The 15454-nt window shown below is 35.7% G+C and overlaps 1 pseudogene; it reads left to right on the plus strand.

Moving 5' to 3' along the window:
- The first annotated feature begins 1461 nt into the window (after positions 1–1461).
- The window catches only part of LOC126700704 (laccase-14-like), a 31767-nt pseudogene continuing 17774 nt past the window's right edge, over positions 1462–15454 (plus strand).

Below are 15454 nucleotides of genomic sequence, written 5' to 3' on the forward strand. Positions count from 1 at the left end.
CTGTTGGCCATTCTGTACCAAACCACAGTTTGCAGTTCAACCAACTGCCACTCTCTACAATAATACCTTCAAAATCAAAACCAATCTAAAACAAAGTCACAAATAAAAATCTGATTTCCTTAGGCCCCAAATTTTGTTAGGCCAACCCTATTTCATTTCCTTTTCACTCAAACCAAAAAAAAATAAAAATAAAAATAAATTTTTTCTCGTATTTCCCAATCAAACATCAAGAATAAAGTATGTGTTTCGCAAAATAAAAAATTAAAATTAGAAAAAGAAAGAAAAAAAAAAGGACTAGAGGGTGAAAAGGCATAAGGAAATGACATAAAACAGTTCTACATGACTTGTTTTTCATTGACCATGTATAACATTTGTTATTGGATAACATGAGTTTAAAAATTAAATTAGTGCACTTTACCTCCCTAATGGATTGGTTATTATCATAACTAGTTGTAGGTCTATGCAATGCATGAGGCATTTACAATTTTTTTGTATCGATATATATATGTTCAATAAAAAGTCTGTGCTTCTTCCAACCACATAACAAGAGTCTTGAACATAAAAAGCTACTTTGTATGGCTTTGTTTTATCATATTAACTAGTTTGTGTGATTGTATGAAAATATTAACGGCGTTTATTGTTAGAGAATGAAGAGGGCAATAAATTTATTTACAGATGAATTTCTGCCATGATATGTTATATAATTTATACATTGTAAGATGAGCTTCACAATCTTCATATGAAATAGAATTCCATTGAATAACTTATGCATTACAAGATTGTAGATTATGATAATAAATTTAATACCATAATCTTTAAATTTCTTACCCCTATAAAAAAAAAAATAATAATATCATGTAGGGGGAACATAAACAAAGATAATAAATAATACCACAAATAATTAAATTAAACAATTAAAAATAATTATATTACTTTTTGTCATTTTCGATTGAACTGGACCAATTAGATCGAGTGGATCAAAGGGCCAAATTGGACCGAAAGGACTGAAGTGGACTAAAAGGACCGAATTGGACCGAAAGGACCAAAATAGACTGAATGGATCGAAGTGGACCGAAAGGACTAAGGTAGACTGAATAGACCGACATGGACCGAATTGGACAAATTATCAATAATTCTGAAATGTCATTATTAGTTTATTACCAACTGCATATTATGTGACAAAATATGTACTTTAATAATAATAAAAATTCTAACAAAGCATTTGAGTTATCACACCTAACATAAATGAGATAAGTTGTTCAAATCAAGGTTCTAAAACTTGTTTAGCAAAAGAAAAAAAAAAAAAGTTATTCCCGCAATAGTTATTCCTTGAAACCTTGGTGATTTAAAGATTTTACCCTAAAACTTTTGAAAGCTTCAACCAGCTTTAAAGTGGTAATAATATCATTGTCAATAGGTTTAACGGTATAGTGGGCGGAGATTATCTCTGAAGTTAGAAATATGTCTGATAATGACAGTGATGTAGAAGAAGATGATTTCTGGATGCCTCCAGTGGGAGATCGTTGGGATTTTGATGATGGAGCACACACACAGCAGCACACACACAGCAGTAGCAGCGCGCACACACACACACAGCAGCAGCAACAACACACACACACACACACACACACACACACACACACACACACACACACAGCAGCAGCAGCAGCAACACACACACACACACAACAGCAACAACACACACACACACACACACACACACAACAGCAACAACACACACAGACACACACAGCAGCAGTAGCAGCAACACACACACACACACACACAGAGCAGCAGCACAAGCAACACACACACACAGAGCAGCAGCACACACACACACACACACACACACAGCAGCACCAGCAACACACACACACACACAGCAACAGCAACAGCAACATACACGCACACACACACACACACACACACACACACAGCAGCAGCACAAGCAACACACACACACACACACACACACACAGAGCAGCAGCAGCAGCAACACACACACACACACACACACACACACAGCAGCACCACACACACACACACACAGATATCAAAAACCCACCAAGCAAAAATGACAAACATGAATAAACCCAATATGAATTCATCGATCAAACATCTCCAAAACCAAATATTGAAATATTGAAATATAAAACCAAATATTGAAATTGAACATTTATACCTAAAATCAAAACCCTAGATCGACGGCCGAAACCCTAAACCTAAAATCGAAACCGTAAAGCAAAAATAGGAACCCCAAAACAGGAATCAAAACAAAAAATTTTGAAAAACTTACTGCTAGTCAGCCTTGCGAGAATGGGTGTGTGCCAGCGATCGATGAGAAGGAAACGAAGAGGAGGAAGAGCGGAGGGAGGAAGGGGATTCACATAGGGTGGAAGTGAGGTAGCTTGAGATCGGTGAGAGTGGGCTGAGATCGGTGAGGGGAGTGTGAGATCGGTGAGAGTTGTCTCAGATCAGTGAGGGGAGTGTGTTGGAGCGGTGAGAGTTGTCTGCAATCGGTGAGGGGATGTGCGAGCGGTGAGGGGACTGTGTTGGAGCGGTGAGGGGAGTGTGCGATCGATGAGGGGAGTGTGGGCGATCGGTGAGGGTTTTGTGCGATCGGAGAGCCAGTTTTCTGTTTCGATGGTGAGGGGTTTCACGATTTTTTTTTTTTTTTTTTTTTTTTTTTTATACTGAAACTTGAAGCTGCGTTTTAAACGCAGCTCCAGACTTGTACTGAAACTTCAAGCATTTCTGAAGCTGCATTTTTTAAACGCAGCTCAAGCTACAAAAAAAAAAAAAAAAAAAAATTTAGCTGGACTGGCCTGAAGCCGCGTTATTGAGCCGCGTTTTTGGAAAACGCTGCTCCAGCCTTTCCTTTAAGCCGCGTTCTTGGAAAACGCGGCTCAAAGGAAAGGCTGTAGCCGCGTTTTCCAAAAACGTGGCTCCAAAACGCGGCTGCAGACCGCGTTTTTTGTAGTGTTTACTTAAACCTTATTTCGTGCCTAGCATGTATTATGGTAGTCTAGGGTTTCCTAGCCAGCCGGCCTGTTACCTCTTTACTATATAGCTGTGGTTGTAGCCTCTAGGCATTAATCCTATTAAAACACTTTTTTTAATAAAAATTTAAGAGAGGTTTTCTCTCTTTTTCTTTTTTTTTTTTTTTTTTTTTTTTGGGGGGGGGGGGGGTGTAGATTCTAGAATTCTTATTGATAATTCAAAGGGTTTATTCTTTAACATAGACATGTTTTGTTTCTTGTGGTGACCCATTGTATTGCCTCTACCCACTCTATCTTTCTTTGTGATGAGTTGACAACGATCTTGTCCTGCAAGTCTTCAACTTCAAGTGGTGTATTAGATAAAACATTAAAACTGTGATATTAAAATTTGGATATTTTTAATTTTTGATTTGTTATGATGATGTGGATATCAAGTTGTGTAATCATGTTAGGTAACTATTAAAAGATGTTATAAACATATCTAAAGAATATCTTTTCAACTGGCATGGAGTGCATCAACCAAGGAATCTATGGTCAGATGGTCTAACGTATATTACACAATGCCCATTTGAACCGGGATCAAACTTTACTTATGAGGTCATATTTTCGGATGAGGAAGGAACTCTTTGGCGGCATGCTCATAGTGATTGGACATGACATAGTGTTCATGGTGCTATTGTTATTTTGCCAAAAGAGGAAACTGGTTATCCATTCCAACACCCTAATGGGGAAGAAATTCTCGTTTTTGGTATGGAAAATGTTCTTAGTATTCCTAAAGTTGTTCAAACATAGTATTTCTAAAACTGAAGATTTTCTTCAAATTGTTCAATATTGAGATGTACCATCAAATTGTAGCTACCGTTACTAGTATCTATAAATATACCAGTGGTCCAATAGTCCCATTAGTTTGAATATTTTACAATATATTGTCATGCATCTCTTCTCTTTATACTTGTAGGATCTTGGTATAAGGGTGATGTGTATAAGGAAGTTACTGAGGACCTCGAAACCAGTACTTTTTGATAGGCTAAAAACGAATTGACTCCTTGTGATAAATTAATTGATTAATTAGCCAAGTTTATTAATTAATCAAATTAACATGCAAACGCGTGGTAGCACAAACAAATCACCAATAAACTAATTATGTAGCGGAAAATAAATAACACGGTGATTTGTTTACGAATGGAGAAAACCTAATGGCAAAAACCCCACTGGGTGATTTTTAGGTCACCACTCTCGAAATTCAACTATTATCAAAACAAGCGGTTACAAGTAAAGGAATCCCAGTACCTTATACCAACCTACAGTTGAACGCTTACCCTAATATCCAATTGGACTTATTCTGTAATGACAATTTCCCTTTTCGATGCACGGCTCCCAAGTACGTGACTAATCAATTGCACGGATCCCAGTACGCGACTTCAATCACCAACTAGAGAAGGTTGTTGGTTGCAAAATTTTTCAGTTCATCCACACAATGAAGATCAAGAAGATGGTTGGTCACAAAACCTTAAGGTGCACATACACAACAACTTCTTCAGAAGAGATGAACAAGGGCAAAACTTTGTCTCCGGTCACAATTTGCTTGAACAAACTATTCTCAAAGCTTGTGCAACTTGTGAACACTTTGACGGCCCTTAAAATAATCATTTTATATGTCTAGGGTTAGAAGAAAAGAAAGCCCAAATACATAAAATCAGATTAGAGTCAAAACAGAACTGGAATTCTGTTTTTCATAAAGCTCAACAGATAGCTATCTGTTGAGGTGCTGTCGAGCAGTTGTTGAGCTTTAATGAACAACACTTCTTCAACTTGAATCTTGGACAGACTTGCATGTCTTCAACACTTGATCTTGAAACACAGTTTCTTGAAGTATTAAACACATCCTATATCTACCCAAATACAAGTAAAGTGCGTTTTGTCAAAAGATAAGCCAATTACATAAAATAGTGACATATGTTCTTAACAAGTGAATCACATATGTCTTAACACTTTCACTCCTAATTCAGATGTTTACACTATCAATGGCCAACCAAGAGATCTCTGCCCATGCTCTAATGGTACGTGGAGACACTCACAGTCACAGAGTAAATAATATATGATGTCGTATTATTTTTTGGATGAATAAAAGAGTTGTATTTTTGCAATCATTAATGGTTCGTTTGAATTGAGGGGAAAGAAGGGGGAGTAGAGTAGAGTAGATTTAGCCTAAAATTAATTTATTTTTAGTCAACTCTGTCAGTTTTTAGACCCTTTAAACAATTGATTAAACCTAGGTAATTAGCCAAGTTGTTACTTAGTCCAATTAAACAAGTCTAGGTTATCACAATATAAAAGATCAAATCATGCAAAGCAACGGAAAATAAATAACACAAGATATGATCACCCAGGAAACCAAACTGGTAAAAACCTGGGGAGGATTTGACCTAGTTATCCTCAAGGTAAACTTGAATCCACTATCTTGAAAGAATCGAAGTTCATACAGTAAGACTTACAAGCCCCCACGCTCGACTTCTTATTGCTACCAACCAGTAGAACTTACTGACACGACCACGTGCAAGCTCCAAATCCACGGACTCCTTCTTTCTTGGATTCACCACCAGCTACAAGCACACCCGCTTGTGTTTTCTTTAAGCTTCAATGGCAGCAACTGAATTGATCATCAAGGTGTAGATAAATCTTCTCCTTGAAAATCCTAAGTTTGTGTAAAGGAAAGCTCCTCTAGATCTCACAAGAGATTTACACAAACCACAAATATGAGTAACACTAAAACGTGGCTAGGGTTTTCCTTTTATACTTAGGACAAATAAGAAACCCTAAAAACATTTTAAAACAACTAGGGCTGAGTTGGACGAATCTGCAGAAAAGCATTCTGCCCGAGCTTCGATCGATCGAGCCTGTCTTTCGATCGATCGAGCCAGGCCGAAAGGCACAATGCTTCCTGCTTTAACTCGATTCCAACTTTACATAAAATCACAACTTTGAGCTAGACTTAAACACTTCTAAACACATTGTTTTGATCATGGTTTGCCAACAATACACATTAGAGTTCTAAATACATAAAATCCTAAACTTTAGAACCTAACAAACTCTACTCTACTCGGCCCCCTCCTTCCACCCTCCATCCAAACAGGCCATAAGTTGTTGCATGTACGTAGTATGTTTCATGACAAAATGAGATTTCACTATAGTGAAACCAACTATAACATCTTTCTAAAATTATACTTATTTTACTGTAGAATGAAGTAGGATAATTAAATTTGGAGCTATATAGTTAGAGTAAACATTGTCACAATTTCAAGTCCTAGGAAGTAGGACCTCTAGCATAAACATCAACTATTTATAAGAGAATAATTGTTCCACGAGGTAATGATACAAAAATTTTCATGATTTTTTTTTTCATTGACATGATTTATTGTGATTGATTCATGATAAAAATGGTATCAAGAGTAGGGTCATATGGAAATGCTATTTCTCTAATTAAGATTTATCACCTTATCAAATTATGAAAAATGTTGTACTTTTTTTTTTTGTATATTTGATCTAATTGCTCAACATTTTTTCTAAATATGATCTGTCTTGTGTTGCAGAAAGTACATACCGCTGGCAAGTAGAATATGGCAAGACCTATCTTCTTCGTTTAGTCAATACAGTCATGAATGCAGAAATTTATTTTGCAATTGCTCAACATAACCTCACTGTGGTAGGAATGAGTGGATCTTGTGTTAAGCCCATACTCACTGATGTTGTCATGATAACCCCAGGACAAACAATGGATGCATGTTTTTGTCACAGCTAACCAACCTCTCGGCCATTATTACATGGCCGCTAGACAATATGATAGTGTTAGGCAAAGTATCCAAGACTATAACAAAGAGAATGTCACAGCAATTTTTGAATACATAGGTAATTACACTTCCTCATCAAATCCAATTTTTCCAAACTATCTTCCAACCTACGCAGACTTCAGTCCTGCAATAGAATTCGTGAAACATATTAAGAGCTTAGCAAATAAAGACCATCCAATAAACGTCCCCCAAAACATAACTACTAGAATGTATGTAACAGTTTCTTAGAGCGATGTTCAACTAAAAAATATAATTGCTCTTGGTTCTAGCGTAAACAACATTAGTTGGGTTAACCCTACCACAGATGTACTGCTTGCTTACTACAGGTATTTGCTTATTACCTTTATCTTTCTTATTACATTTTGTGATTCATTTGTGTTCATATTGCTGGACAAAATGGGCTTCTGTCCTTTTCAAGCAAATTAATTAGCTTTTTGCTATTCTTCCCAAACTAAATAGGGAAATGTCCTTTTTTTGAAACTCGATTTTTTCAAAATCGAGTTAAGCCCTATAGTGACGTTTTCAAGAATCTATAGTGACGTTTTTAAGGACCTATAGTGGCGTTTTGTAACTTGATATCCATGAAATCGAGTTATAGGTAATAACGTCACTATAGATCCTTAAAAAGGTCACTATAGGGCTTCAGAATTTTTTTTTTTTTAACTCGATTTTGAGAAAGTCGAGTTTCAAAAGAAGGGTATTTCCCTATTTAGTTTGGGAAGAAGGGTAAAAGACTAATTAATTTGGCTGAAAAGGGCAGAAGCCCATTTTGTCCTCATATTGCCCCAAAAAAAAAAACCTTCATGTAAATGGTTATGTGAATAATTTCTCGATGTAAAAATATGATAGTAGTATTATAACTTATAATTAAGTTATAAAATATTATAACCTCAATGCATTAATATTTTGGAGGTTAAGGAAATACTAGATTCACTTGAGATATAGAGAAAGTCTATTTCATTATTAAAATTTTATTTCTTGGATCTAATAGTGTGCAAAGTGTAATATCATTTAAAATTTTAAATAACTTAGTATTGTGTATACACTTCTAGATTTATAAGATTATTCTAAACTATAAAATGGTTCCATTTCAAATGGAGATCCTTTCTCTTAGCTGTAAACTAGTTAACCCCACTTGGCACCTACGTTTATAACTACGAAATGACATAACGCCAAAACCTTTATTACAGGAACATGAGTGGGTTTTACACTGCAGATTTTCCAGACAATCCACCTTCATTTTTCAATTTCACTGATGATTTCTCTTCAGATCTCATATATCCGACTATCCAGGCGACCAAGGTGAGGATGTTGAATTATAATGAAGAGGTGGAGGTAGTATTTCAGGGTACTAATCTGATAGATGCATCGATAGAACACCCAATGCACCTTCATGGTTGCTCCTTTTATGCGATTGGTTCCGGTTATGGGGTCTTTGATAATGAGACTGACCCAAAAGGCTACAATTTTGTTGATCCGCCTAAGTTGAATACCGTTACACTCCCTAAGAATGGATGGTTTGCCATTAGATTCAAAGTGAGTAATCCTGGTATGTACATTCATTGTACTTTTCTTTTTGGTGTGGTATAACTTTTTGGGTGATACATGCTAGTAATACTACAAATTTTACTAAATAGTCTCTTTACAAATTGATGGGGCACCAATCATCAAAAATTAAATCTAACATTCATTTATTATGTTTTTTAAATCTACTAATTGTAAGGATTCATTTACCAGTAGGCTACAACAATATGAGAACTCGGCTGCTTATAGATTGAATAAGATTGATTAGTTGGACATCACTTAAAATGTATTTGCTATGCTTACAACTTGATGCAGTGTTATAATGTACGTGTCTAAATTTAAGGCTCTTTTTTAACTATTTGGATGAAGTTTGTTCCTCCAAATATCAGTACTTTTGTTTTGACGGATAAGCCTATTTCTTGATTAATAATAAGCCAATTGGAACGGATTCTCCACAAAAAAATAAAATAAAATAAAATAAATAAATAAAAGTGCCTTACTTCGGAAGTTTAAATGTTGTTTTGAACTAGACTTAATCCGATGGATCTTGTCTTAAAATAAGGTCAGTATTTGTTAATTATTTCCATGTGTGTCTGTTAAGTTGTATTTGACTATTTGTCTTGTAAGATGCGTGTGTTTTAAGTAGTGGAAGTTGTAGCAATTATGGGATTGTTATTTATCAAAAAAAATTAAAACAAAATTTGGGGTTGTCTTTTGTTTTTAAGTTATGTATATGGTAGAGATGTCAGAATCTAGATCTTGTTTTTGTGTTAATTTATTATTGATTATTATTGACGTGTGTGTTTTTTTCTTTTTTCAAAATATATTATTGATCCGTAAAGTTTATCTATTGAATGTTTTTGGTCCCTAAAATTTTTAAAGTATAAAAAAATGAGCGTTATTAGTTCTTCCGCTAACTTTCGTTAGTTTATTTGTTTAGGAATCTAGCAAAATAACAACGTTGGTGAGCAATTTTTTAATGACTTGGCAATTTATTATTATTAAAAAATTACACTTAAGCATGGGTCAAACCTTAACCCAAATTAATAGAAACGGGTTCTGATGGTTTTTCACCTTCTAATTTGGTTGCTTGGCCATTCAAACACCATCAAACACCAAGATTCCCAATCCTTCAACCATTGTGCTCACATTTTGTTCTGTTCATTTGATTCTCGGAGTTGTGACCTCCCCAATAATACAAGCCCTTGAATAAATACAACCCATCATTGAAAAATCAAATTTTGAGTTTAATTCAGATGCCAGAATTGCGACAACCAATATTTTAACTTAAAAAACCAAAGCGTTTAAAGAATTAAAAAAGGAAAATGTTTAGGGTTTTTGAGGTTGGACTAGGGTTCATTCAAGGTCAGACTGTGATGACATTATAACAATTAAATAAATAAAATAAAATAAAAAAGCGAAACAAATTTTTAAAAATGAGCAATCTTGATTTAAAAAGAATAAAGAAATTAAATAATTTTCAAATATATTTTCACAATTTTTACATTATAATTAAAAAATACAAAATAATAAAGCAGAAAAGACATTAATATTACAATTAATCTTTCAAGTATATTAGTTATTATTTGAATTGCTTGATATAAGTATAAAAAATAGAGATAAATCTAAATATGTTATTTACAATAAAAATTAATATAAAAATTTAAATATTTTATTGATAGATGTAATAAACTATTTTAATTGATTTAATTCGCTAATGCATATTTGAATATAATAGTTTTCCATTCGTTAGCATCACTAGAAAATGAGTCATTTTTCAGAGAGAATTTTCTAGAAAACTATCTCATTTTCCAGTATTTGGCAATGAACTTGACAATGTTTTTTGGTGTTTGGTATGCACAAATTTTTTTATAACATTTCTTGTATAATTTAAAATATGTATAACATGTGTATTGTGTAAATCCAACTAATGTAATTAATATATATATATATATATATATATTCGCGCGTGTGATGAGACCTTTTTTTTTGGGTTTAGTATGAAAATTTTATAGAAAAATAAAAGAGAAAGAAGCAACTAAAAATTATATATAATAATCAAAATCATATGAGCAATAAAACAATTAAAAAAAAAAAGCACTAAAAGAATTATCTTGTAGGAAAAGACCACTCCTTCCTCTGAGAGAAGAAGAAATGATTTTTTTTTTAAAAGAAAAAAGAAAAAAGAAAAAGACTAAACAAATAAAGAGGCATTTATTTATGTGATTTTAGTAATTAACCTACCAGAAGGAATATGGAGAGATGGAAGTGCCTAATTTTAAGGGATATAAATAAGGGGTTATGGTTGAATTTGTTAGGGTCATATTTTTTATGTATTGACATATCTATTGACAAAATGCACTTTACTTGTAATTGGGTGGATCTAAGATGTGTTTAAGATATCAAGAAGTGAGTTGATAACACAAAACAAGTGGTATCATTAAAGATATGAAGATTGAACCAAGAAACAAGTGAAGAAAAGCTATTTCAGTGAACCACGACACTAGTCTCAACATAAGCTCAACACTAGCATCTATCGAGACTTAATGAGTAATTCTTGACCCAAGCTTGACACCTTTCGATTTATCGAGCTACGCAGATCCAGAATTCTTAGATCAGAATTTCGGCCCATGATGATTTGGATTGCTAGGGTTTCATTTACTAAACTCCTGGAGGGTATAAAAGCTTATTTTAAAGCCATCAAAGTGATAGAGTCTCAATTTAGAGAACTCATACATTCTGTGAGAAGTTACTGCATTTTTGTGCATCTTAGGGTTTTGTAACCAAGTGTTTCCAAATTTTCAACGTGCTTTAAAGTGAGAATCACCCAATGAGGGGTTTTGGCCTTGCAAGAGGTTTTTCCCATTTGTCAAACAAATCACTATGTCAATTTAATTTCTGCTACATTTTGATTTATTTGGTGATTTGTGTGTGCCTCCACGATTTGCATGTAATTTAACCTAATTAATAAACTTAGATAATTAAATTAATTAACCGAGGTTAATCTAGTAATTTTACATATCTAATCCTATTATTTAAAATTTTTAAATATATGAATTTGAGGGTATTTTGGTACACAAAATGATAAAACCCAAAAAAGAATCCTGATAAAAAAAAACCAAGTATGAATTTAGTTTTCAAATAAAATTTTGACAACGGACAAAATCAAAATTAGTAATCCATAGTCCATTAGTGGGGTTATATGAATTATGTGGATTAGATTTAATGGGTCTGTTATGTGAACATGTGTTCTATCTCATATTAAATTCATAAATATATTCTAATAATGTAAAGCTTAGTGTATAAAAAATTAACAATACTAGAATAAGATAGTTAAAAAAAAAATCTGATAAAGTGTAAATTGATTATATTTCTCTAATTTATTTATTTTTAGTCGTTGAAATAAACAAACAACCAATAAAAGAGAAGTTAGTTTTCAGCACCAGCCTCTACAATCAACAATATGCCAGCAAAACTACCCTGCAGATTGCACCACCAGCCCCATCGGCAAAAACTACCTTGTAGAAAGTAGAAACCATCTGCAACACCAGCCCCTATACAGTCAACATATTGTACAAATAGAGTCCAAACAACATGGCAGTATTGAACCCTATCTACAACATATTGATATTCGAAATAAATAGAGCATCGATTTTCTGAATAAAATTGGGGTTTTGGAAGAAGGGATGAAAAAATTATCATCCTTGCAACAAATGTGATCCTCATTGCACAGACCAGCTGCGCTTTTGTAAGGGAAAAAGAGAACTCAATAGACACTATCTAGAGATGGAGAGGGCTTGAAAGAGAGGGGGGGGGGGGGGGGGGAGAGAGAGAGAGAGAGAGTAAAAGAGTAAAATTCAGCAAATTTATATTTGGCTTCCTCGAATATGTTGAGCAGTTTGTAACTCTATTTGTTAGAAATACTGAATGATTGTATTGTATTTCTCGAGTAATAGAATATACATAAATGCATTTATATAAGAGGCAGAGTGTGCAATACAAGTAAGTGTGCTATACAAGTAAACAAGGTGGGCCTAAAGGCCACATACCTAATACACGTTAACAGCCCCCCTCAAACTCAAGGTGGATGTGAGACCAACTTGAGGTTGTCAACCAAAGTGCGAAGACGTCCCTTAGGATGTGACTTGGTGAAGATATCTGCAAGTTGATCTTTAGAAGAAACTGAGATCAGCTTGAGTGCACCATGGACAAGATGATAACGGATAAAATGACAATCGATCTCGATGTGTTTAGTCCGTTCATGGAAGACATCATTATGAGCAATATGAATGGCACTCTAGTTGTCACAATAAAGAGGAGTAGCAGAGGATGTGGATACACCTAAGTCTTTGAGAAGCCACCGTAGCCAAAGGAGCTCAGATGTGATATCAGCAAGGGCACGATATTCTGCTTCAGTACTGGAGCGGGCCACATGAGTTTGTTTCTTACTTCACCAAGAAATCAGAGAAGAACCAAGAAGAAAGCAATAACCAGTGGTGGACCTGCGATCAGTGGGATCTCCTGCCCAATTAGCATCAGAAAATGCACGGAGAACAAGAGGAGACTGAGCAGAGTAGAAAAGACCATGGAAGAGAGTGCCCTTTAGGTATCGAAGAATGCGCAAAACAGCAGCATAGTGAGTTGATCGTGGCGCAGACAGATACTGACTCACCTGGTGAATAGCATAGGAAATGTCTGGACGAGTGACAGTGAGAGAAACTAGGCTGCCAACCAAGCGTCTGTAAAGAGATGGATTAGACAACGGTTTCCCCCCTGATGGAGTCAGATGCACATTAAGCTCAACTGGAGTGTCAACAGTCTTGCTATCAGTGAGTCCAGCTCGAGACAAGAGTTCAGAGGCATACTTGGCTTGAGTAATATAAAGTCCATTTGTAGAATGAGTGATTTCAAGACCCAAGAAGTAGCTGAGATGTCCAAGATCTTTCATCTCAAACTGCTGACTGAGAAAACCCTTGAGTTCTTGAATGCCACTAAGGTCATCACCAGTTATGATCATATCATCCACATACAGGAGAAGTAAAATAGTGCATTTGTCAGTGCGACGAAGAAATAAGGCAGAATCATAATGACTGGCCATGTAACCTAAGCAAGAGATGGTAAAGCTGAATTTGGCAAACCAAACTCGTGGAGCTTGTTTAAGGCCATAAAGAGCATGCCGAAGGTAACAAACCTTATTTGATTCAACAGAGAGACCAGGAGGAGGTTGTATATAAACTTCTTCACTTAAATCCCCATTAAGGAATGCATTTTTAACATCCATCTGAAAGGTCCTATTTTCTGGCAGTAGCAACAGCTAAGAGAGCTCGAACAGATGAGATACGAGCAACCGGAGCAAAGGTCTCTTCATAATCAATCCCATACTCCTGTGTAAAACCTTTTGCAATAAGACGAGCTTTGTAGCTCTCAATAGACCCATCGGAGCGAGTCTTAATCTTGTAGATCCATTTACAACCAACCACAGATTTCCCAGAGGGGAGAGTCACCAAATCCCAAGTATGGTTTTTAGATAATGCATCAAGTTCCTCTTTCATTGCAATCTGCCACAAAGGGTCAGTGGAAGCCTTACAATAGGTGTGAGGCTCATGCAGTGTAGCAAGGGCAGTGTAACAATGATAATCAAGTAAATGTGTAGGAATGGATCTTACCTGAGTTGAGTGACGAGGTGGAATGTCTTGTGCAAGATCTTCAGGCGGAGCAGGAGCAGGGGACCCAAGCTCAGGATTGGGTAGCTCGTCTTCAACCTGTGCATCTTCCACCTATTCATTAAAAGGTGAACTAGGAAAGGGATCAAAGGTATCTGGTGGACAGAGAAGTCCATAGGAGGATTAGGAACAGTTACAAAAGGAATATGTGCCTCATTTGGAAAAAGATCTAAAACAGAAGAGGAAGATAGGGAGGCACGGAAGTGAGAGAGCTCGACAAAGGAGCGATGTTCCCAAAAGTCAACATTGCGGGAGATACGAAGACGATGAGAGACAGGATTATAACACCGATACCCCTTTTGAGTTTTGCCGTAGCCAAGAAAACAACAAAGCCTTGACCGAGGCTCAAGTTTGTTATGCTCATGTGGCTGAAGAAGAACGAAACAAGCAGAACTGAAGGAGCGAAGGTGGTGATAGTCTGGAGGTGACCCAAAAAGGCACTCATATGGAGTTTGATTTTGAATAACAGGACTTGGAATGCGATTATAGCATGAACAGCATGAAGGGCAGCTTCACCCCAAAAAGGAGCAGGAACTTTGGCAGAGAGAAAAAGAGCACGAACAGTGTCAAGAATATGACGAAGTTTTCGTTCGACTCTACCATTTTGCTGAGAGGTACCTGGACAAGTTAGTTGATGAACAGTGCCATAGGAATGTAAAACAGCTTGGAAAGCATATTGAGTGTACTCAAGAGCATCATCAGATCGAAAAATTTTGATACGTTTGGAAAATTGAGTTTCAACCATTTTTGCAAAATTAGAATATACTTGCAATAACTCAGAACGATGTTTCATATTAAAAATCCAGCTATAGCGAGAGTAATCATCAACAAAAACAACAAAATATCAAGACCCACCAATACTAGAGACAGAGGAAGGCCCTCAAACATCAGAATGAATAAGGTCAAAGATATCAGTGGATATTGATTCACTAGAATTGAAAGGCAAAGCTGGTTGTTTTCCTAACTGACATGAAACACAATCAAAATTTTCTGTAGACACTAAACCTAACAAACCTCTAGAAGCCAATTGTTGTACTCGAGAGGAAGATGCGTGACCAAGTCGAGCATGCCAAAGTGCAAGGGAAGGAGTAGAAGAAACTGCAGCAGCTGCAACAACAGAAACAGGAGCAACAAGTGGAAGACAAAGGTTGTCCACGGGAAACATATGCCCAACTCTGGGACCGGTCCCAAGCTCCTGTCCCATCCTTGGATCCTGCACAATACACCCAGAATAATCAAAGATAATGCGATAATCTAACTCAGCTAATTGTCCCATAGAAAATAGATTGTAAGAAATGTTAGGAACATTAAAGACACCAGGAACCGAGAGATTGGAGGTCGAAACGGAACCTATATTATG

This window comes from Quercus robur, chromosome 9, assembly GCF_932294415.1.
Source record: "Quercus robur chromosome 9, dhQueRobu3.1, whole genome shotgun sequence".
NCBI classification, from domain to species: Eukaryota; Viridiplantae; Streptophyta; class Magnoliopsida; order Fagales; family Fagaceae; genus Quercus; species Quercus robur.